Source organism: Rutidosis leptorrhynchoides, chromosome 10 (genome assembly GCF_046630445.1).
Source record: "Rutidosis leptorrhynchoides isolate AG116_Rl617_1_P2 chromosome 10, CSIRO_AGI_Rlap_v1, whole genome shotgun sequence".
Taxonomy (NCBI): domain Eukaryota; kingdom Viridiplantae; phylum Streptophyta; class Magnoliopsida; order Asterales; family Asteraceae; genus Rutidosis; species Rutidosis leptorrhynchoides.
The window spans coordinates 115,327,665-115,339,395 of record NC_092342.1 but is presented as its reverse complement, the minus strand read 5'-3'; positions in this window follow the sequence as shown (position 1 = coordinate 115,339,395).

Here is an 11,731-nt window from a genome sequence, read left to right as displayed (position 1 = left end):
ATGTATATATATCATATTAAGAGATATTCATACATGATAATACATGATAATATAATAATTTAAAATCTCATTTGATATTATAAACATTGGGTTAACAACATTTAACAAGATCATTAACCTAAAGGTTTCAAAACAACACTTACATGTAACGACTAACGATGACTTAACGACTCAGTTAAAATGTATATACATGTAGTGTTTTAATATGTATTTATACACTTTTGAAAGACTTCAATACACTTATCAAAATACTTCTACTTAACAAAAATGCTTACAATTACATCCTCGTTCAGTTTCATCAACAATTCTACTCGTATGCACCCGTATTCGTACTCGTACAATACACAGCTTTTAGATGTATGTACTATTGGTATATACACTCCAATGATCAGCTCTTAGCAGCCCATGTGAGTCACCTAACACATGTGGGAACCATCATTTGGCAACTAGCATGAAATATCTCATAAAATTACAAAAATATGAGTAATCATTCATGACTTATTTACATGAAAACAAAATTACATATCCTTTATATCTAATCCATACACCAACGACCAAAAACACCTACAAACACTTTCATTCTTCAATTTTCTTCATCTAATTGATCTCTCTCAAGTTCTATCTTCAAGTTCTAAGTGTTCTTCATAAATTCCAAAAGTTCTAGTTTCATAAAATCAAGAATACTTTCAAGTTTGCTAGCTCACTTCCAATCTTGTAAGGTGATCATCCAACCTCAAGAAATCTTTGTTTCTTACAGTAGGTTATCATTCTAATACAAGGTAATAATCATATTCAAACTTTGGTTCAATTTCTATAACTATAACAATCTTATTTCAAGTGATGATCTTACTTGAACTTGTTTTCGTGTCATGATTCTGCTTCAAGAACTTCGAGCCATCCAAGGATCCATTGAAGCTAGATCCATTTTTTTATTTTCCAGTAGGTTTATCCAAGGAACTTAAGGTAGTAATGATGTTCATAACATCATTCGATTCATACATATAAAGCTATCTTATTCGAAGGTTTAAACTTGTAATCACTAGAACATAGTTTAGTTAATTCTAAACTTGTTCGCAAACAAAAGTTAATCCTTCTAACTTAACTTTTAAAATCAACTAAACACATGTTATATATCTATATGATATGCTAACTTAATGATTTAAAACCTAGAAACACGAAAAACACCGTAAAACTGGATTTACGCCGTCGTAGTAACACCGCGGGCTGTTTTGGGTTAGTTAATTAAAAACTATGATAAACTTTGGTTTAAAAGTTGTTATTCTGAGAAAATGATTTTTATTATGAACATGAAACTATATCCAAAAATTATGGTTAAACTCAAAGTGGAAGTATGTTTTCTAAAATGGTCATCTAGACGTCGTTCTTTCGACTGAAATGACTACCTTTACAAAAACGACTTGTAACTTATTTTTCTGACTATAAACCTATACTTTTTCTGTTTAGATTCATAAAATAGAGTTCAATATGAAACCATAGCAATTTGATTCACTCAAAACGGATTTAAAATGAAGAAGTTATGGGTAAAACAAGATTGGATAATTTTTCTCAATTTAGCTACGTGAAAATTGGTAACAAATCTATTCCAACCATAACTTAATCAACTTGTATTGTATATTATGTAATCTTGAGATACCATAGACACGTATACAATGTTTCGACCTATCATGTCGACACATCTATATATATTTTGGAACAACCATAGACACTCTATATGTGAATGTTGGAGTTAGCTATACAGGGTTGAGGTTGATTCCAAAATATATATAGTTTGAGTTGTGATCAATACTGAGATACGTATACAATGGGTCGTGGATTGATTCAAGATAATATTTATCGATTTATTTCTGTACATCTAAATGTGGACAACTAGTTGTAGGTTACTAACGAGGACAGCTGACTTAATAAACTTAAAACATCAAAATATATTAAAAGTGTTGTAAATATATTTTGAACATACTTTGATATATATGTATATATTGTTATAGGTTCGTGAATCAACCAGTGGCCAAGTCTTACTTCCCGACGAAGTAAAAATCTGTGAAAGTGAGTTATAGTCCCACTTTTAAAATCTAATATTTTTGAGATGAGAATACATGCAGGTTTTATAAATGATTTACAAAATAGACACAAGTACGTGAAACTACATTCTATGGTTGAATTATCGAAATCGAATATGCCCCTTTTTATTAAGTCTGGTAATCTAAGAATTAGGGAACAGACACCCTAATTGACGCGAATCCTAAAGATAGATCTATTGGGCCTAACAAACCCCATCCAAAGTACCGGATGCTTTAGTACTTCGAAATTTATATCATATCCGAAGGGTGTCCCGGAATGATGGGGATATTCTTATATATGCATCTTGTTAATGTCGGTTGCCAGGTGTTCACCATATGAATGATTTTTATCTCTATGTATGGGATGTGTATTGAAATATGAAATCTTGTGGTCTATTGTTACGATTTGATATATATAGGTTAAACCTATAACTCACCAACATTTTTGTTGACGTTTAAAGCATGTTTATTCTCAGGTGAATATTAAGAGCTTCCGCTGTCGCATACTTAAATAAGGATGAGATTTGGAGTCCATGCTTGTATGATATTGTGTAAAAACTGCATTCAAAAAACTTATTTTGTTGTAACATATTTGTATTGTAAACCATTATGTAATGGTCGTGTGTAAACAGGATATTTTAGATTATCATTATTTGATAATCTACGTAAAGCTTTTTAAACCTTTATTGATGAAATAAAGGTTATGGTTTGTTTTAAAATGAATGCAATCTTTGAAAAACGTCTCATATAGAGGTCAAAACCTCGTAACGAAATCAATTAATATGGAACGTTTTTTAATCAATAAGAACGGGACATTTTATGAATGATGTTATGAACATCATTACTACCTCAAGTTCCTTGGATAAACCTACTGGAAATGAGAAAAATGGATCTAGCTTCAAAGGATCCTTGGATGGCTTGAAAGTTCTTGAAGCAGAATCATGACACGAAAACAATTTTAAGTAAGATTTCCACTCGAAATAAGATTGTTATAGTTATAGAAATTGAATTAAAGTTTGAATAAGATTATTACCTTGTATTAGAAATATAACCTACTGTAAGTAACAAAGGTTTCTTGATCTTGGATGATTACTTGGAATGGATTTAGAAAACTTGGAAGTAAACTTGCAATCTTGGAAGTATTCTTGATTTTATGAAACTAGAACTTTTGGAATTTATGAAGAACACTTAGAACTTGAAGATAGAACTTGAGAGAGATAAATTAGATGAAGAAAATTGAAGAATTAAAGTGTTTGTAGGTGTTTTTGGTCGTTGGTGTATGGATTAGATATAAAGGATATGTAATTTTGTTTTCATGTAAATAAGTCATGAATGATTACTCATATTTTTGTAATTTTATGAGATATTTCATGCTAGTTGCCAAATGATGGTTCCCACATGTGTTAGGTGACTCACATGGGCTGCTAAAATCTAATCATTGGAGTGTATATACCAATAGTACATACATCTAAAAGCTGTGTATTGTACGAGTACGAATACGGGTGCATACGAGTAGATTTGTTGATGAAACTGAACGAGGATGTAATTGTAAGCATTTTTGTTAAGTAGAAGTATTTTGATAAGTGTCTTGAAGTCTTTCAAAAGTGTATGAATACATATTAAAATACTACATGTATATACATTTTAACTGAGTCGTTAAGTCATCGTTAGTCGTTACATGTAAATGTTGTTTTGAAACCTTTAGGTTAACGATCTTGTTAAATGTTGTTAACCCAATGTTTATAATATCAAATGAGACTTTAAATTATTATATTATCATGATATTATGATGTACAAATATCTCTTAATATGATCTATATACATTAGATGTCGTTACAACGATAATCGTTACATATATGTCTCGTTTCAAAATCATTAAGTTAGTAGTCTTATTTTTACATATGTAGTTCATTGTTAATACACTTAATGATATATTTACTTATCATTTAACATAATTAACCAAATGTATCAATATCTTAATATGATTCATATGTACCTAGTAAGACGTTATAACGATAATCGTTATATATATCGTTTTCGAGTTTCTTAATTTAATAGTCTCATTTTTATGTATATAACTCATTATTAAAATACCTAATGAGATACATACTTATAATAAAATCATTTTAACTATATATATAACCATATATATGTCATCGTATAGTTTTTACAAGTTTTAACGTTCGTGAATCACCGGTCAACTTGGGTGGTCATTTGTCTATATGAAACCTATTCCAATTAATCAAGTCTTAATAAGTTTGATTGCTTAACATGTTGGAAACACTTAATCATGTAAATATCAATTTCATTTAATATATATAAACATGGAAAAGTTCGGGTCACTACAGTACCTACCCGTTAAATAAATTTCGTCCAGAAATTTTAAGCTGTTGAAAGTGTTGACGAATCTTCTAGAAATAGATGCGGGTATTTTTTCTTCATCTGATCTTCACGCTCCCAGGTGAACTCGGGTCCTCTACGAGCATTCCATCGAACCTTAACAATCAGTATCTTGTTTTGTTTAAGTCTCTTAACCTCACGATCCATTATTTCGACGGGTTCTTCAATGAATTGAAGTTTTTCATTGATTTGGATTTCGTCCAACGGAATAGTGAGATCTTCTTTAGCAAAACATTTCTTCAAATTTGAGACGTGGAAAGTGTTATGTACAGCTGCGAGTTGTTGAGGTAGCTCCAGTTGGTAAGCTACTGGTCCGACACGATCTATAATCTTGAATGGTCCAATGTACCTTGGATTTAGTTTCCCCCGTTTACCAAATCGAACAACGCCTTTCCAAGGTGAAACCTTAAGCATGACCATTTCTTCAATTTCAAACTCTATATCTTTTCTTTTACTGTCCGCGTAGCTCTTTTGTCGACTCTGGGCGGTTTTCAATCTTTGTTGAATTTGGGTGATTTTCTCGGTAGTTTCTTGTATTATCTCCGGACCCGTAATCTGTCTATCCCCCACTTCATTCCAAAAAATCGGAAACCTGCACTTTCTACCATAAAGTGCCTCAAACGGCGCCATCTCAATACTAGAATGATAACTGTTGTTGTAGGAAAATTCTGCTAACGGTAGGTGTCGATCCCAACTGTTTCTGAAATCAATAACACATGCTCGTAGCATGTCTTCAAGCATTTGTATCGTCCTTTCGCTCTGCCCATCAGTTTGTGGATTATAGGCAGTACTCATGTCTAGACGAGTTCCTAATGCTTGCTGTAATGTCTGCCAGAATCTTGAAATAAATCTGCCATCCCTATCAGAGATAATAGAGATTGGTATTCCATGTCTGGAGATGACTTTCTTCAAATACAGTCGTGCTAATTTATCCATCTTGTCATATTCTCTTATTGGCAGGAAGTGGGCTGATTTAGTGAGATGATCAACTATTACCCAAATAGTATCAAAAACCACTTGCAGTCCTTGGCAATTTAGTGATGAAATCCATGGTAATGTTTTCCCATTTCCATTCTGGGATTTCGGGTTGTTGAAGTAGACCTGGTGGTTTCTGATGCTCAGCTTTGACCTTAGAACACATCAAACATTCTCCTACGTATTTAGCAACATCGGCTTTCATACCCGGCCACCAAAAATGTTTCTTGAGATCCTTGTACATCTTCCCCGTTCCAGGATGTATTGAGTATCTGGTTTTATGAGCTTCTCTAAGTACCATTTCTCTCATATCTCCAAATTTTTGTACCCAAATCCTTTCAGCCCTATACCGGGTCCGTCTTCCCGAATATTAAGATGCTTCTCCGATCCTTTGGGTATTTCATCCTTTAAATTTCCCTCTTTTAAAACTCCTTGTTGCGCCTCCTTTATTTGAGTAGTAAGGTTATTGTGAATCATTATATTCATAGATTTTACTCGAATGGGTTCTCTGTCCTTCCTGCTCAAGGCGCCGGCTACCACATTTGCCTTCCCCGGGTGGTAACGAATCTCAAAGTCGTAATCATTCAACAATTCAATCCACCTACGCTGCCTCATATTCAGTTGTTTCTGATTAAATATGTGTTGAAGACTTTTGTGGTCGGTATATATAATACTTTTGACCCCATATAAGTAGTGCCTCCAAGTCTTTAATGCAAAAACAACCGCGCCTAATTCCAAATCATGCGTCGTATAATTTTGTTCGTGAATCTTCAATTGTCTAGACGCATAAGCAATCACCTTCGTTCGTTGCATTAATACACAACCGAGACCTTGCTTTGATGTGTCACAATAAATCACAAAATCATCATTCCCTTCAGGCAATGACAATATAGGTGCCGTAGTTAGCTTTTTCTTCAATAACTGAAACGCTTTCTCTTGTTCATCCTTCCATTCAAATTTCTTCCCTTTATGCGTTAATGCAGTCAAGGGTTTTGCTATTCTGGAAAAGTCTTGGATGAACCTTCTGTAGTAACCAGCTAGTCCTAAAAACTGGCGTACGTGTTTCGGAGTTTTCGGGGTTTCCCACTTTTCAACAGTTTCTATCTTTGCCGGATCCACCTTAATACCTTCTTTGTTCACTATGTGATCGAGGAATTGAACTTCTTCCAACCAAAATGCACACTTTGAAAATTTAGCGTACAATTCTTCCTTCCTCAATACTTCTAACACCTTTATCAAATGTTCACCGTGTTCTTAGTCATTCTTTGAGTAAATAAGTATGTCATCAATGAAAACAATGACAAACTTGTCAAGGTATGGTCCACACACTCGGTTCATAAGGTCTATGAACACAGCTGGTGCATTAGTTAAACCAAATGGCATGACCATAAACTCGTAATGAACGTAACGTGTTCTGAAAGTAGTCTTTGGAATATCATCTTCTTTCACCCGCATTTGATGATACCCGGAACGTAAGTCAATCTTTGAATAAACAGACAAGCCTTGTAGTTGATCAAATAAGTCATCAATTCTCGGTAGTGGTAGCAGTTCTTGATGGTAAGTTTGTTCAACTCTCGGTAGTCGATACACAACCTGAATGTACCATCTTACTTCTTGACAAACAAAACAGGAGCTCCCCACGGTGATGTGCTTGGTTGAATGAAACCACGCTCTAAAAGTTCTTGTAATTGGATTTGCAGTTCTTTCATCTCGCTGGGTGCGAGTCTGTAAGGAGCACGAGCTATTGGTGCAGCTCCTGGTACAAGATCTATTTGAAATTCAACGGATCGATGTGGGGGTAATCCCGGTAATTCTTTCGGAATTACATCGGGAAATTCTTTTACGACGGGAACATCATTGATGCTCTTTTCTTCAGTTTGTACTTTCTCGACGTGTGCTAGAACAGCATAGCAACCTTTTCTTATTAGTTTTTGTGCCTTCAAATTACTAATAAGATGTAGCTTCGTGTTGCCCTTTTCTTCGTACACCATTAAGGGTTTTCCTTTTTCTCGTATAATGCGAATTGCATTTTTGTAACAAACGATATCTGCTTTCACTTCTTTCAACCATTACATACCGATTATCACATCAAAACTCCCTAACTCTACTGGTATCAAGTCAATCTTAAATGTTTCGCTAACCAGTTTAATTTCTCGATTCCGACATATATTATCTGCTGAAATTAATTTACCATTTGCTAATTCGAGTAAAAATTTACTATCCAAAGGCATCAAAGGACAACTTAATTTAGCACAAAAATCTCTACTCATATAGCTTCTATCCGCACCCGAATCAAATAAAACGTAAGCAGATTTATTGTCAATAAGAAACGTACCCGTAACAAGCTCCGGGTCTTCCTGTGCCTCTGCCGCATTAATATTGAAAACTCTTCCGCTGCCTTGTCCATTCGTGTTCTCCTGGTTCGGGCAATTTCTAATAATTTGGCCCGGTTTTCCACATTTATAACAAACTACATTGGCATAACTTGCTCCGACACTACTTGCTCCGCCATTACTCGTTCCAACACCATTTGTTCCTTTCATTCTGTTAACCCCTGGTCTGTAGACCTCACACTTCGCCGCGCTATGACCATTTCTTTTACACTTGTTTCAAAATTTGGTGCAGAACCCCGAGTGATACTTTTCACACCTTTGACATAGCTGCTTCTGATTGTTGTTGTTGTTGCGGTTATTATTGTTGTTAAGATGATTGTTGTAGTTGCTATTGTTGTTGTTGTTGTTGTTGTTGGGCCGTTTGTTGTAGTTGCGATTGATGTTGCGATTGTTAGGATAGTTGTTGCGATTATTATTGTAATTGCTGTTGTTGTTGTATTGGTGATTCTTTTCACCGTTTTCCTCCCACTTTCTTTTGACTTGCTTCACATTGGCCTCTTCAGCAGTCTGTTCTTTAATTCTTTCTTCAATCTGGTTCAGTAGTTTGTGAGCCATTCTTCATGCCTTTTGTATGGAGGCGGGCTCGTGTGAACTTATATCTTCTTGGATTCTTTCCGGTAATCCTTTCACAAACGCGTCGATCTTCTCTTCCTCATCTTTGAACGCTCCCGGACACAATAGGCATAATTCTGTGAATCGTCTTTCGTACGTGGTAATATCAAATCCTTGGGTTCGTAACCCTCTAAGTTCTGTCTTGAGCTTATTGACCTCGGTTCTGGGACGGTACTTCTCGTTCATCAAGTGCTTGAATGCTGACCACGGTAGTGCGTAAGCATCATCTTGTCCCACTTGCTCTAGATAGGTATTCCACCATGTTAACGCAGAACCTGTGAAGGTATGCGTAGCGTACTTCACTTTGTCCTCACTGTGAAGGTATGCGGTTGTGGTTGGAGGTGGTAATGGTACTGTTGGCGTTGATGATGGTGGTACTGGTTATGCTGCTGATGCAGCTGCTGGTGTTTGTAATCTATGCACCATATTCTCCAAAGCCACTACCCGAGCGCGAAGCTCGTTGACTTCTTCTATTACACCGGGGTGATTGTCGGTTCGGACGAGCGGATAAATAAAATCTAAAATTTGATGTAATATATAATCGTGACGAGATACTCTGGAAATGAGCGAGAAAATGGTGTTTCGGACAGGTTCGCAGGTAAGTGCTTCAGGTTCTTCATCAAGAGGGCAATGTGGTGGATGGAAGGGATCACCTTCTTCTTGTCTCCAATGATTGAGGAGGCTACGAACCCATCCCCAATTCATCCAGAATAGGTGATGAATGATTGGTTGATCTATTTCGGTCACACTGTTTTCGGAGCTTGAATGGGATTCCATTTCGGAATCTGAGCGACTTGAACTGATGACGAATTCCATTTCGTACGATTGGATAAAGGATTTTTTTTTTTTGATATGAAATGATTTTAGCTAACGGATGGTATTCTAATTACATAGAATATATATATATAGATCAAAAGATTTCGTAGATTACGGAGGACTTTGCGGGATATGTCAGGCAAAGTTTAAAGTAACAGATACGATAAGATATGATTTAGCAGATATGCTAAGATATGAATTTTTATCTATACACTATTCATGAAATCAATACAGCAAGACGTGTCTTAGACTAAAAATGATAAGCAGGTAATTTCCTGAGGATGATAAGTAGTTAATTTTCGACATAAAATGATAAGCAAAACTTTTGACATGTAGATACGGTCGAAGTCCAGACTCACTAATGCATCCTATCGACTTATCAGTTAGACACACTAATGCAGACCTGGTTCACTAAGACCACCACTCTGATACCAACTGAAAGGACCCGTTCATATACATTATAAACGATTCACAATAGTTGATTACGTTGCTAGGTATTTGACCTCTATATGATACATTTTACAAACATTGCATTCGTTTTTAAAAGACAATCTTTCTTTACATCGAAAATTGACAGGCATGCATACCATTTCATAATATCCACTATCCAACTATAAATTGATTTAATAATAATCTTTGATGAACTCAATGACTCGAATGCAACGTTCTTCGAAATATGCTATGAAAGACTCCAAGTAATATCTTTAAAATGAGCAAATGCACAGCGGAAGATTTCTTTAACACCTGAGAATAAACATGCTTTAAAGTGTCAACCAAAAGGTTGGTGAGTTCATTAGTTTATCATAATCATTTATTTCTATCATTTTAATAGACCACAAGAATTTCATTTCCAGTTCCCATAAATATACGTCCCATGCATAGAGACAAAAATAATCATTCATATGGTGAACACCTGGTAACTGACATTAACAATATGCATATAAGAATATCCCCTATCATTCCGGGATCCTCCTTCGGACATGATATAAATTTCGAAGTACTAAAGCATCCGGTACTTTGGATGGGGTTTGTTAGACCCAATAGATCTATCTTTAGGATTCGCGTCAATTAGGGTGTCTGTTCCCTAATTCTTAGATTACCAGACTTTAATAAAAAGGGGCATATTCGATTTCGATAATCCAACCATAGAATGTAGTTTCAATTACTTGTGTCTATTTCGTCAAACATTTATAAAAGCGCATGTATTCTCAGTCCCAAAAATATAAAGGGTAAAAAGGCAAATGAAACTCACCATACTGTATTTCGTAGTAAAAATACATATAACGTCATTGAACAAGTGCAAGGTTGGCCTCGGATTCACGAACCTAAATTAATTATATATATTTATGTGTTGGTCAATATTTGTCTAACAAATTAGGTCAAGTCATAGTGTACCACAATCCTAATGCTCGAGACTAATATGCAAAAGTCAACAAAAGTAAATTTGACTCAAAATAATTTCCAAAAATTTATACATGATTAATATATAGTTTAAATATCGTCGTTTTATATTTTTAAATATTTTTAAAAGATTTATTAGAGTAAATAATATAATTTATTTATTAATAAATAAAATTTTATATTATATTTATATAATAAAATATACTTTTATATATATTAAGTAATAAAATTTATAGGGTTCATTTAATATTATAAAGATAATATGATACGTATTATTAAAGTAAGTTATTACACGTAGTAAAATATGTTTGTATCAAATATTTATTTGATAAAATAATATCTATAATGATAGTAAGTAAAAGTTGTATTATTTTGTAATAATAATTATTATTATAAAAATATCAATATTTATAATTACTAAGATGACATTATGATAAAACGATAATTCTAATTATGATAACTTTAATATTTACGATAATTTTTAATATTATCTTTAAAATAATAATTTTATTTAAAATAATAATAATAATGATATTTTATAGTAACAATGACATTTCTATTAAAATGATAATTTTTGTTAAAATGATAGTTTTAATACTAACGATAATTTTAATAATAATAGTAATGATAAAAATAATAAGAACGATAATTTTATCTAAATCAATCTTATAATATTTTAATTTCATCATGATACTCTTACCCATTATTTCCTAATCGTTTCGTTTAATAGCTTTTAATCGTCTTTTATATCGTGTTCGTAATAATGATAATAATAGTAATCAAAATAATTAGGTGTTACAAATATTTGTTTTAATTACACTAATATTAATAATGATAGTTACTATAACATTATTAACGATAATACTAATAATTATCTTAATGATAATATAGTAATAATAATAATAACAATAACAATAACCATTTTTAAATAATGATTTATATATATTAATAATGATAATAATAATAATAATACCAATAATAATAATAATAATAATAATAATAATAATAATAATAATAATAATAATAATAATAATTGGATAATAATAATAATACTAA